The sequence below is a fragment of the Alligator sinensis genome, unplaced genomic scaffold, assembly GCF_000455745.1.
Source record: "Alligator sinensis unplaced genomic scaffold, ASM45574v1 scaffold737_1, whole genome shotgun sequence".
Lineage (NCBI taxonomy): Eukaryota > Metazoa > Chordata > Crocodylia > Alligatoridae > Alligator > Alligator sinensis.
This window is the reverse complement of record NW_005841930.1, coordinates 3,132,294-3,145,044: the sequence shown is the minus strand read 5'-3', so window position 1 is coordinate 3,145,044 and position 12,751 is coordinate 3,132,294. Positions and strand designations below refer to the sequence as shown.

Sequence of the window (12,751 nt, the reverse complement as noted above, 5' to 3'; positions counted from 1 at the left end):
GCAGGGTGGGAGAGAGCCATGGAGGGGCTGGGAGGGGGGCCCCCACGGGCCCGGCCCCCCCTCTCCCGCCCCCCCCCCCCCCCCCCCCCACTTTTCCCTTCTCCCGCCCCTTCCCCCCGCAGACTCTCCCGCCTGGGGGGAAGTGTGTGTGCATGAAGGGGGCACTTAACACATGTTTAACTACTTGAACATGTGTCTGCCAGTGCAGCTAAACTAACAATAGTGCCAGTGAAATTTCAGAAGAGAAGGCAAGGTTTTACTGCAAAGCTATCAAAGTAAATTACAGAATATTTACACTTCAGAGAGGCTCACACTATATTATTCTATTCAAACAGGATCTAAGAGTGTTGACATTGTGTGGGACCCTGTGGCATTCTTGAAAGGTGCCCTGGTTGAGAATTACTGCTTTAACCTCTCACAACTTCCACTGGTGTTATCAAGAGATTTACACTTTGAATCCTGCTTTACTCAAGCATATGAGTTCGGCTAGAAACTGGTACCCCTCTAAGCCTTGTATGGAGCTTACTTGAGTTCCAGGCCACTGGATTTGTGCTTATGCAGTAGACAGATAGACCTTCTCAAGTGCTACTTAAGCTGTTCCTCTCTGTACAGACCTATTCAGAATTTGTACTGAGCACTATTGAAAAAAATATATGCAATATGCTTCAGATAAGATAAATAACATATCAAAATTGCAAACCTCCACTGTTTTGTTTAGTGGGAAAGTTACTTATTTCTGAAGTTCAATTCAGGTAGGAATAATCTGCTCAAAGCGTTGCTCACAGATTACTTTTTTTTCTGCAAACCTAAAAATAATTGAGTTTTAAAACTAATTCACTTGTTTTTGGTTTTTGTCTCTATTTTATTGTATCTTAGATAATTAGTAAAGGTGTCAATTTGTTAAGTAATAATTATTTTACTTTATTCAAGTTCTGGCCTGCATCTGTTTTCATTTTATTGTAATACAGAATTGTAATTTCAGAGATGAATAACAAATACAAAAAATCATTATAACACAACAACAAAAAACTAACTACTGCCTGGTACCACCAAATGACCAATTGTTAATAAATATGCAGACTTATTTGGTGTCTAGTTTGTTAAAAGCCATGTATGGATTGTGGATACCTGGATACCTGATGTATGGATTGCATCTTACACATATTTCAAAAGTGGAGAATTAGTTTTCTGTTAGCAACAGTAAATATTCTTCAGAGTACCCTGTATTCTGTGCTCATTTTTTTTCTTACGGTAAGCTGCACACACATTTTTTATTTAAAAATTCTGAAAGTATTTTGGGTTTTATTTAGGTAACACCAAAATGTTTATATTATTTTTGACTGCAAGTTCTTCTCCACTCCTAGAAGACTAAACTATATATTAATGTACTGTATAAAAAACTTACTATGCAATCTGAAATTGCTTTTTTAAGGCTCAGTTTTCATCCGATGACATTTTTTCTCACAGCATTGATCTATTCTTCCTGTTAACGGCTTCTGCATACAGTATATAACACAAAAGCCCTATGATGGATCACAACAAAAGCTCTTTGTAATCTTGACAGAGACAGATAACTAATCCAGTGTTAATTTAAATCCAAAATCCCCAACCTCAGAAATAAAGTATGCCTTCTGAATCTTTATCAAATGTATAATATATCAGAGGAAACTGTATGATTTGCTTCTCAAAGTTTGCATTTTTATAAATTAAAAATACTGCAGTTAAATAGCATCTATATATTCCTTTACCATTTAAAGAGAGGATTCCTTTTCAAATGCACGTCAATTTTACAGCTTGACTCTAAAACACCTCATCATAAATTTAAAATGGGATATTTACATTATACACCCACAACAACCTGCTCTCAACGGGCTAACACTGTGCTGCAGTAAACAATAAAGATTACAAGAAAAGGTACCTGAACTTCATAGTGACTACAAAATGTAACCCCAGAGAAAACCTGCTTGGGGGAGAGAAGATATGCAGTTCCACCTCTGCTACGGCATTAAACTTCACAGTTACTCATCTGTGGTGCATCAACTTTTAGAATTCTACACACACATAAAAAGCACAGTCAACCTAGTCAATCACAAGGCTGGAGCACTATTAATCATCCGAACACCTCGAGTCACTGGACTGCTTTGCAACAGGCTGGCCCTTGCACAAAGGAATTAGAATTCAACACAGTGTCTTGCCTTAACAACAGAGCTATCTTTACAAAGAAAACACAGAAGCACTCACCCCCAGTGACCAAAGCTTTCCTTTTCTCTCAGAAATGTGAAAGGAACCCCCTAAAGGCAGAATGATTAAGAAATAATTATTCCTCTGGTACTGAGCTACAATAGCTAAATATTAAATATGACATACCAGAAATGAGTAACTATGGTTGGGGTAGGGGAAGAAATGGGAAGGGAAATAAGACGCACAGTCTGCAATGCTTACTGCACCGACTTTACTGTTGAATCGAAGAAGGAAATTGGATGCTAATGAAATAATAAATAATCTCAGACAGCTACAATAGTACTGAGGCCAATGTACAAAGTTCTGTGACTAGGAAACCTGACAATATAGAGCTAACCGTGCAGTTGCTGTGTATTAACCCACAAGTGACATATGATTGTTTTAATTATTGCAACCACTGCTTGAGGTTGATTTGACTACATAGACAAGGTTACAAAATTATTATATAAAACTTTTTGTGGCTGAATAATAATATTAATGTCTTGGGGGAGAGGGACTGTTTTGGGATTGAAGTAGGAGGTTAAGTAAACATTTCAGGAAAAGGTGATTAATTGCCCTTTCAATATTAAACCAAATCATAATTCTAAATCATGGACTTCAAACTCTCCAAAATAAATTTTATATTAAGATACCAAAACAAACTCCAAATCTGCTAGACATTTAAAGGATTTTAGCTAAAGGATATTTAAAGGATTTTAAATACATGTTGCTAACTTTGTTCAGTTTGAATGAGGAGTTAGGATATGTTGAGTATGGGATCAGATGCACAGTAATGATTGCCTCATCATTACTAGCTGAGTTTCTTTATACTGTATATGGATTTCTTTCCTTGCTAGCAACATAATTCCTCAGAAGGTGGGTTTGTTGCACAAGACTGCCAATATGCACAAATAGCAAGATGCTTTGTCTACTAAAGTCTTTCTGCTTAGTGGTGATTCACACATTTTATTGTTCCTTAAGTGTCTGCTTAAATAATGTTTTGCTACAAAAAAGTTTCCAGAATTGTCAGAAAAGTTGTAACAGTCAAGTAGAAAGGCTATTACATAATCCAGAGTTCAGAAACATTGGGGATTGCCATTGTTAAAGTTAAGAGACTAATCAACTAATCCTTCAGTCATTACCAGGGATCCTAGTTTTCTCTGATAAAAAAAAAAAAAAGACCGCCAATTTTTGGTTTTAAAAAGTAATACTACATATAGCAGTGATAGTGGTGTTTTATTTTAATCATGAAAATATGTGGATTTAGGGTTACTTTTTTTAAACCGAAAACTGGGGATTATTATTATTATTTTTAATCGGAGAAAACCAGGATCTCTGGTCATTACCTAGGTAAAAATTTCCAGTAAAGGCAACAGAAAATTACCCTAAGTGGAGACTGGAGGACCTACAGAAATTAGGGAGGAAAGTGACCTACCAATATTATCTCTCATTTTCCATTTCTCTACCAATGTAGTATTATTCTTGCCAGTATATTTCCTAGTGTTTTGTAGTTTCAGCGTCTTAAGTGAATGGTCATCAACCTCTGGCCTGCAGGCCAGATGTAACCCACAAAGATGTCCACTTCAGTTTGCCAAGTTGCAATCTGGCACAGGGGAATCCGTGTCACATAGCTGTGCACGCTGTCCATACCTTCCATAGCACTCTTTTACTGCAGATCCTGTGGCTCCTCAGCATCTGAGCTTAAAGTTGCTGAACAGGGTTCAGATATCTGGCAGCTGGCCATTCTGACTGGGGGAAGGGGAAAAGATTCAAGCTTGCACCTGCCCTGGCAAAATGCTACTTGTCCATGTCTGAAGTGATGGGGTTTCCAGTACTTTCCATCACCCAATGAAGACTTCCACAGCTTAATACATCTCACTAGTTATGTAGCCAAATTCCTCTCTCGATGTAATTCTTCTGTACTCCCATGTTTCAAAAACTGATTCTTAGCCCTTAATGCTGTTTACAACGTTCAAATATTTGTTAACTTGTTATACTCCTGTCTTATCAGCCACTTAACCAAATGGCAGATATTAGGGCTGTGCAAAGCTTCAGTCGCTGATTCGATTCAGAGGAGATTCAGCCCAATTCAGTGGCCAAATCTCAGAATCTGAATTGAATCAGGAGACCCATTAATCTCTCTGAATTGAATAGGAAGCCTCCGAATCGATTTGGAGAGAGTCAACGATTTGGCCATAGACGCAGCTTTATATGTTTTTTTTCTACATACCTCAAGGTACCAGGCATGGCTCATGAACGCTGAGATGGTAGGGTGGATGGAGCATCCCATGGGAGTGTGGGGGGTCTCCTGTGCACTTTGTGGCAGACCTGGAAGTGGACCAGAAGTACTTCCGGTCAACTTCCAGATAAACCACAGAGCACCGGGGGGAGCCCCCCTGCCTCGGTGATGCCTCCTGGGTCTGGGGGGGCACCCGGGGTCCCTCTGCAGCTGATCACCAAGCCTGGGAGGCATGGGGGGTCCGCTGCCAAACATGCAGGCCCCCCCCCCGCCTCCTGTGGGACACTCCATCCACCCCACCATCTCAACATTCACGAGCCGCATCTGGTACCTCAAGGTATGTAGAAAAAACATTTAAAGCTGTGTCTATGGCCAAGTTGGCAATTCTCCGAATCTGAAGATTCAATTCTGATTCAGATTTGGCCGAATTGAATTGGGACAGTGATCCAAATCAGCAAACTGAATCACTGCCCCTCAAATTAGGCTGAATCTGAATCAAATACAGCCCTCTTCGCACACCCCAAGTAGATATTGTGTTCTTTTGATGTTGCCTCATAACCCAGTTCCACATCTCTGATAATTTTTCTTGTTCTGAACTTCCTTTAATTTATAAATATTATACATTGGTCAATATTCCTGCCTCAGGTGCATTAGAATCATAATTGCCTGCTTACAAATGTGAACCCCGCCCAAAAAAACCAGCACTTTACTTTCAGATCGGCATGGCCCATAGCACAGCACATGCCCACAAGAGGCACTGCTTAACCAGTGTCTGTACAGATCCTGTACTTCAGTGAGGTTTTTTGGCACTTTTATCTAATAGCTGACTAAATCAGCTATTAGATAAAGGTGCCAAAAGTCCCACTGAAGCACCCAATCTATACAGACTCTGCAGAGCCAGGTCAAACTACTGTGCTTCCTCTTCCAGTAAAGCACTGGGTTGTGGGGGTTTTTTTCATGTCTGTCAGCACCCATAATGTCCAGTCTAGCATGTATCCACTGAACAAGAAGAAATCTTTACTTATTTGCTTTATGGCATGCCCCTGTGCATCTGAATATCTAAATTTATTATAGACTCCAAACTGATGTCTAATTTGCTGATCACTATCATATCTAAGTGCCTTTCAGCATTTAGACAGACAAAGTTCTTTGGCTAAAGCATTTTAAACATTGATTCCCAAAGGTTCTTAAGCATGCATGAACTTTAAATGGGAGAATGTTTAAAGTTAGGCATGAGCTTAAATACCTTGCTAAACTGTAGTCTTATGCATACTGCTCACCATTCAGTTTACACATTTGTAAATCCCCTAACCCAAATGACCGTATAAATTACAAGTCAAATATAATGTTGTTTTCTGCCCAGGCTCCTAATTTCTCTACCTTTCCCTCAGGTTAGGTCTTTAGGCAGGGTTCAAATTACACATTGACTTTTAGGGAGTGTCTGCAAAAAAAATTAAACCAGTTCATTGGAAGGAACAATCTGATTGGAGACCCCCGCCCTCCCAGGGTTATGATTTTCAAATCTTACAGGGGGGCTCAGCTCATCCCTCTCCCCACCCCTGAAATTCACACCCTGCCTTTAGGTTCAGATCTGCAAATTCTCCTTTACATAGTCATATTGAAATTAATAAGACTTTTAGAGGAGTGAGGTTTTCAGAACCAGGTCTGTAGCTTGCAGTAAGTAATTTTCACTACAGTTTCATTTTACATATGTTAATCAGAATGGGCATTTCTTTATATAAAAGCCAAAGAAGTTAATTATTTGAATATGTATTCAAGAATAAGCCAACTAAAAAGTAAGCAACAAGGCATTATTATTCATACAGTAATTTTAACCTGTAACTAAAAGATGCCATTCTTTCGGTTAATTTATGTACACTATATTGTGTTGCTTTATTTTGTAAAGGATTGTTTATTATTATTTCTTTAATTTATAATATATAATTTCTAACTCTGTATGGTCCTCTAAAGCCTTGAATGTATACATACTAAGTAAAAAAAAACCCACTACCACATGTTGTTAAAAAATCATTTTCCAGGTATAATGCATACCTTAACAATTCCATAACACTAAGTGCCTGTGAGATATATAATCTCTTGATTTATTTGCTTTTAACACTAACAGTAAGTCTAACCACTGTTTAGTCTATGTCTAAAAATCCATTTGAGAAATTTCAATATCAGGGAAATTCAAAATATTGGGGATGAAATAAACTTGACTTTTTTTTGAAGCAGAGGTAGTGCTCAGTTCAGGTTCAAAGTCTTAACTGACTAATTATTAAAAGCCTGATTCTATCATATCTTTTGACCAGCACATATTCCATACCCATGCAAATAGTCACAAATGAGTGAAGCCTCAAAGTGCTATTCACCAGGAATTTTAGAAGTAGCATTAACATTTTATATTTTATCACTTTTGCTAGAAAATATCAAAATACGACAAGGACACTATTCTTACAGTATTTTAAAAGTACACAAAACTGTGGAGTGTTTGTCCTCATGGAACGTGAAGCCAATTTCCAGCTATGTACTCCTCAGAAACTAAGGCCCTTGACAGATGTTCCTTTAAAGCAGCGGTCACCAACCAGTGGATCTCGATCCACCGGTAGATCTTGGAGCCTCTTGGAGTCGGTCCAAGGTTGGGGCAGGGGGCTGGGTGCCCGTGTACACTACAGTGTTAAAATACTCTGTACTAAAAGTAGAATCTTGACTATCGAGAATTTCCTCAACCTCAGAGCTTTCAAGATAAGAGGTCAGAAAACACTGTGATCATAAAAACAAAAAGATTCTGATTTTACTTATCTCTTTGTCTTCCTTACCAAATAGGTTTTGCATTCAGATTGGGTATGTTTGCCAATACTCTTCCTGGAGTTAGGAAATAAAGTAAGTGATATAATGAAGAGTCAACTGCAAAAAGGTTTGCAGATACTTTTTGAGTAAAAGGTTTTAATAAAAAAAAAATACTTGTGAAAGATACAAGATTGACAGCCACAGAAAATGAATTTTTGATCATGTATAAAATACATACAGTAGTAATATGGTAAATTTCCTACCGAATCTTGTCAGAATGGTTCGCCCTTACCCCAGAGGAATGACAGAGTAATTTACTCTGAGCCAAATCCTCAGCTATTGTGAATCAGCAGCAACTCCACTGAGTTCAGTAAAGTTATATTGATTTACACCAGCTGGTCATTTGGCCCCCCCAGTCAGTTATGTGGCTTGTCTGCTGAGAGAGCCAACATCAGTTTTTATTTGGTTTTATTTGGTAGCAACCATTCCACTAAAAACTATATTGATACCATGGCACCCCAGCCCAGCAGGTCAGTCCATGGGGGAAGGAAGGAAGGGGACTAGATCGAAACCCTCACAGTAAGGGACAGTGCTGCAGAAGCAGGAGCAGGGGTAAGTTGAGTGGGACTTACCTGCTGAGGTGTGCCCTCAAATAATTTTTTCTCCCTCTGCCTTGATCTGCCCCCTGCTTCCCTCCCCACAGACTTACCTGCTGAGTGGGGGGGACGGCGTGGTGGCGGCAGCGGTGGCACACAGTAGATCTTGGGTTGCTTTTAAATGCCAAAGGTGATCTACTTAAAAAGGTTAGACAACTGCTTTAAAGGCACCATCAGATCCAATTCCCAATCCTAACAATCACATCTTCTGCCCTGCCACACTAATCCTGTAAGTGCAGGGGGAGCTCTGATCAGCTGACTGGCACACCCCAGTCACAGGAATACACCAGAGCAAAGGTCTTCAGTACACTCCCACAGCTAGAAGCACCAATCAACTGACTGGCACTCCCAGGCCCAGGAGTACACTGGAGTCTTGAAGGGCTCCAGTGCACTTCTGAGGCTGGGAGTGCACCTACCAGATGCTCAATTTAAGGTGCGATGGAACTCAGCTACAAAATTATTACACATTGCTTGAACATGTAGCTAAGCTACCACTTAAGACATGATTGGCCCCTGGCATCTTAAGTTTGCCAGGGGCCTAAGATTTATTAAAAAAAAAAGTCTAAGGAGAGGCATTTCCAAGACATGTACTGCATCCAGATTATAACTCAGTATTGCTGTCAGTCCACTTTCATCTATCCTGGAGGAGGTTAAAATGTGGCCTTGGGCTCCTGACTAGCTGCTGCTCCCTTCATCTCCTGTTGCTGCAGCAGCAGCTGGGATCTTCTTCCCTCCTGAGAAGAAGGCAGGACCAGAGAGCAGGAAAGTGCTGCATGCTCAACAGGGGGACATTTGAGCTAGTTTGCCCATGCTGCACATGTATGTGGCAAGGAGAGAGGCTGCCCTGCTTATGCAGTGGAAGGGAGCTGGGTTGGTTGTGCCTCCTGTGCAGTGATCAGAGCTGGGCTGCTCGCACTGCACTTACGGCCATAGGAAAAGTGATATTATTTTATTTCTGTGATTAAAGCTAGAAAAAAAATCAAAACACTGTTCCTCCATAGTAGCTGGCTATGGTCAAAGGTATTTCAGGAAAGAACTTTGTACTACTGAAATTATCAGCATCTGTGTCACTAGAATTTATAAAGCCACTGACAGTTTCTCATTTTTTTCTTAATTCAACAAGAAACCAAAGTCTGCACACAGAGTGTACTTCAATGGAGTTTTGAAGGACCAACTGACTTGTCCTCCTATAAGACCTGAGACCAAAGCATAAACAAAAGATCAAAGAGTCAAAAGTAAAAGCTTCTGTTGAAAAAACGAACAGCTTTAGCTGGTACAACCTGCAAAGAAAATAAAGCTGTCAACTGCAGTGAATAAAAGTTCTAGCAGCCACCAAACATCATTAAAACAGGAAAGGCTTCTGCAAATTTCCAAAAATCTATTAGTACTGGAAAATAAAACAGCAATTGAGATGCATAGTGACAGATATAGTGAAAAAGCAATGGTCAAAAGACATGCCATATTGCTAGTAATGGTGGATGGCACTCTTGTGGTCCTGCAATTGTCCTCAAACAAAAAGCATCCAGTGAAAAGGATCCATGACAACAAAAAGTACGAGTTCCCAGAAATAAAATTTAACTTGTTTTGGCACAATACCAGTACTGCCTTTCTGTGTTTCATGCACAAGAAGCTACAACTCTTATGTAAGGTCTCATGACCTATGACCTTAAGGGTTAGGCGTGTTAAAAAAAAAGGACTGCACACGTATATGGAAAAAAAATGATCTCAGAATCCATACATTCTTAAACTTCCAGACCAGAAGGAATCACAGTGATCATCTAAAATAACCACCTGTATTATACAGGCCATAAAATTTAACTAATAATCTACAGGTTCTGATTTGTTATAATAGCAAGGATTAAACAATACCAAAGCAAAAAAACTCAACAAAGATCCAGGAATTCTAGAAGGGATGTAAACTTTTATCCTTCAGGTAAACCATCCCATAAACTAATGGGATCAGGAAGAAACACTCCCCATTGGCATGTTATTCTGTAACTTTTTTACCTCCCTTTTAAACAGATGGCATTGGTCACTGCTGGAGACAGAGTCCAGTAGAGGAAAAAGATGAGCCAACAGTCTAATTCAGGGTGGAATTCCTACATGACATCTCATTTATGCTTGGGCTTGGTTTTATCAGTGTTATGATAATCCACACTAACTTCATGAGTCAGGGAAACAAAAAAAAGGACATGATTTGCATATTAAAGCTATTATGAAAAGAGAGTTTTCAGTACCAACAGCCCAACCAAATACTGATCCAAGTTTCTTCCGAATATTAGTAAACTGGGAGCAAGAATTGAAAGGAATAAAAAACCAAATAAGGAAGAAAATATCCTTCTGCTTTGTTGTGGAATTATAACAAGTCCAAAGAGCACCTGCACAGTTATGATTTTGCTAACACTATTGAAAATCATATTGCAAGTAATCAGCGGATGATGGAGTAATAAAACAACCTTACACAAGGTTTTCCAAAAAAGCAACTATATGTTTCCCATAAAATTATTCAATGGGCCTAACTGAAAAGAACCAAAAATTATAGTCCTGGTTTGCCAGTCTCACTGAATAATGGCTTCCTAAGACTATTACCACCTACTGAGCCATGTCATTCCCTGTTAGGAAGACAATTCTTCTCTACTACTGCTGTGCTTCAAAATTATTACTACTTATTGATTGAAATTAAGCATCCTGTCAGGCTATTAGAGATAAATTGTATATTTTATCATTGCAATGGGGATTAACAACCAAATGATTGCACAACACTTTCTAATAGCAGAGAATCTAAGGGCAAGGAAGGGGTTTTTTATTTCTAGCACAGACTGCTGTCAGCATAATGTGCCACAGCTCTGACCAAACATAAACAACCCAGAAGCCTTAACAGCAGGAAAAGATCTGTTTCCAAAGCAGATAATTTCACTCAAATTCACTTTTTCAACTATTGCCATACTTTGTTAGAGAGAAGTTTCTAATAGCCACAGTTTTACAGTTGTTTCCAGAAACTACTCTCTCAGTAGAGCCATAGACTTGGGGGCCATAATTGCCCCAGCTGCTAGATATAGTGTATATGTGATATGAATCCTGCCTCCAAGAGGCCATAGTTTCCTGTCCATCAGTTTCCCGATGCTTTTAGGCTTCTGCTTCCTCCACAATGAATTAAAGATAGGAAATACAACTTTTTAAATAATCTACTTTCCCCTTTCAAACATTTTTTCAGTCACATTGAAACAATAATGAAGATATTGGATCCAGTATAATACAGGAATACCCCACAGATAACTATCAGAATTGTTCTCTGTCCAAACTCTGCTTAACTAGCAAGCAAAAAGAGAGGCCTACAGAATATGCAGAAGCATAGAGTAGCTATAGTTTTACAAACTAGAACCTCTGATTAGCTCTACAAGGCAAACTTTGCTCAGCCTGATTAAAGAATTCCTGCCCTCCCCCCGCAAAAGTAGTCTGCCTTACAGAATCATCTAGTTCTTAGCAATCAATGTATCTTGGTTTTCTGCTGAAAAATCTTTTCACCCAATCTCAGGCTCACTCATCTATCTTCTGTGCAGAAATGTCAGTCATTCTGGGACTTGCACTGATTCCAAGTAAGTGCCAAACTGATAATTAATTGACAGCTCTCCATTTCTCTCCTACACAGGGCAGATGGTATATGTCAAAATATTAAACTTTCAGTTACTTGATTTTTATCCAGCAGGTTTTTTTTTTAAATTCTGAAATGCACCTAGGTCCAGGTAACTCCATTGTGATAGCATCTGAGTATCAGTGCTATTATTTGAAATCAAAGTATCTTCTAAATCCAGGTTCCAGGATGATGGATAAATAGATACATCTAGAGGTTATCAATTGAAATGGAATGAAAGTGACTGAACAAAATTACTATCTAAAAATATGTAAACTGTGTTTCTGGTATCAATATAGTTTTTAGTGGAATGGTTGCTACCAAATAAAACCAAATAAAAACCAATGTTGGCTCTCTCAGCAGGCAAGCCACATAACTGAATGACTGGGGGGGGGGGCAAATGACCAGCTGGTGTAAATCAATAACTTTACTGAACTCAGCGGAGTTACTGCTGAGTCACAATAGCGGAGGATTTGGCTCAGAGTAAGTTACTCTGTCATTCCTCTGGGGTAAGGGTGAGCAGTTCTGACAAGATTTGATCTGAGGCGCTACAGGGATTTGGGAGCGGGGCTAAAGGGTCTGGGGGCACAGGTGGTGTTCTCGTCGATCCTCCCAGTCTCAGGGTATGGGCTGAGGAGGGAGAAGAGGATCCACGTGGTCAACCAAAGACTGCAGTGCTGGTGTCATCGGGAAGGCTTTGGCTTTCATGACCACAGCCCGCTCTTTGGTGAGAGAGGCAGCGAGCTGCTGGGAAGAGATGGCCTCCACCTCTCTCCCCTGGGGAGGAGGCTCTTCTCAGCCAGACTGGCTGACCTGCTCCACCGGGCTTTAAACTAAGCCCACTGGGGGACGGGGGGACTACTGCCACTGCTGACCCACTGAACAACCCTTGCAAAGCCAGCAGGCCAAGGCACTTAAGGGAGCCCACCCCTGCCCCATCCCTGGGACAATCTGTGGGCAAGGCAAGAGCCCTCAGGGGGGCACCCTGCCTGTACACAAATGCCAGGAGCTTGGGGAATAAGCAGGAGGAGCTCATCCTCCTGCTCAATGCAAATAATTATGATGTCATAGGGATAACGGAGACCTGGTGGGACTCCACCCATGACTGGACCACAGGTATAGATGGCTATACCCGGTACAGGAGGGATCGTGTAGATAAAAGGGGCGGGGGTGTAGCTCTCTATGTTAAGGAAAGCTACATGTCCCTGCAAGCCG

General features: G+C 40.2%; 1 protein-coding gene across 2 annotated transcripts in view; it reads right to left on the bottom strand.

Annotated features, from left to right (window-relative positions):
- WASF1 (WAS protein family member 1) overlaps window positions 1-8,109 on the bottom strand; it is an 86,091-nt gene extending 77,982 nt beyond the window's left edge. The window contains exon 1 of one of the 2 annotated variants that reach the window (XM_025198876.1): window positions 7,959-8,109. The gene's annotated coding sequence lies outside the window, so the exon portion shown is untranslated. The remainder of the gene's footprint in view (window positions 1-7,958) is intronic. The other variant, XM_006019494.3, reaches the window with a different exon arrangement.
- Between the last annotated feature and the right edge of the window lie 4,642 nt (window positions 8,110-12,751).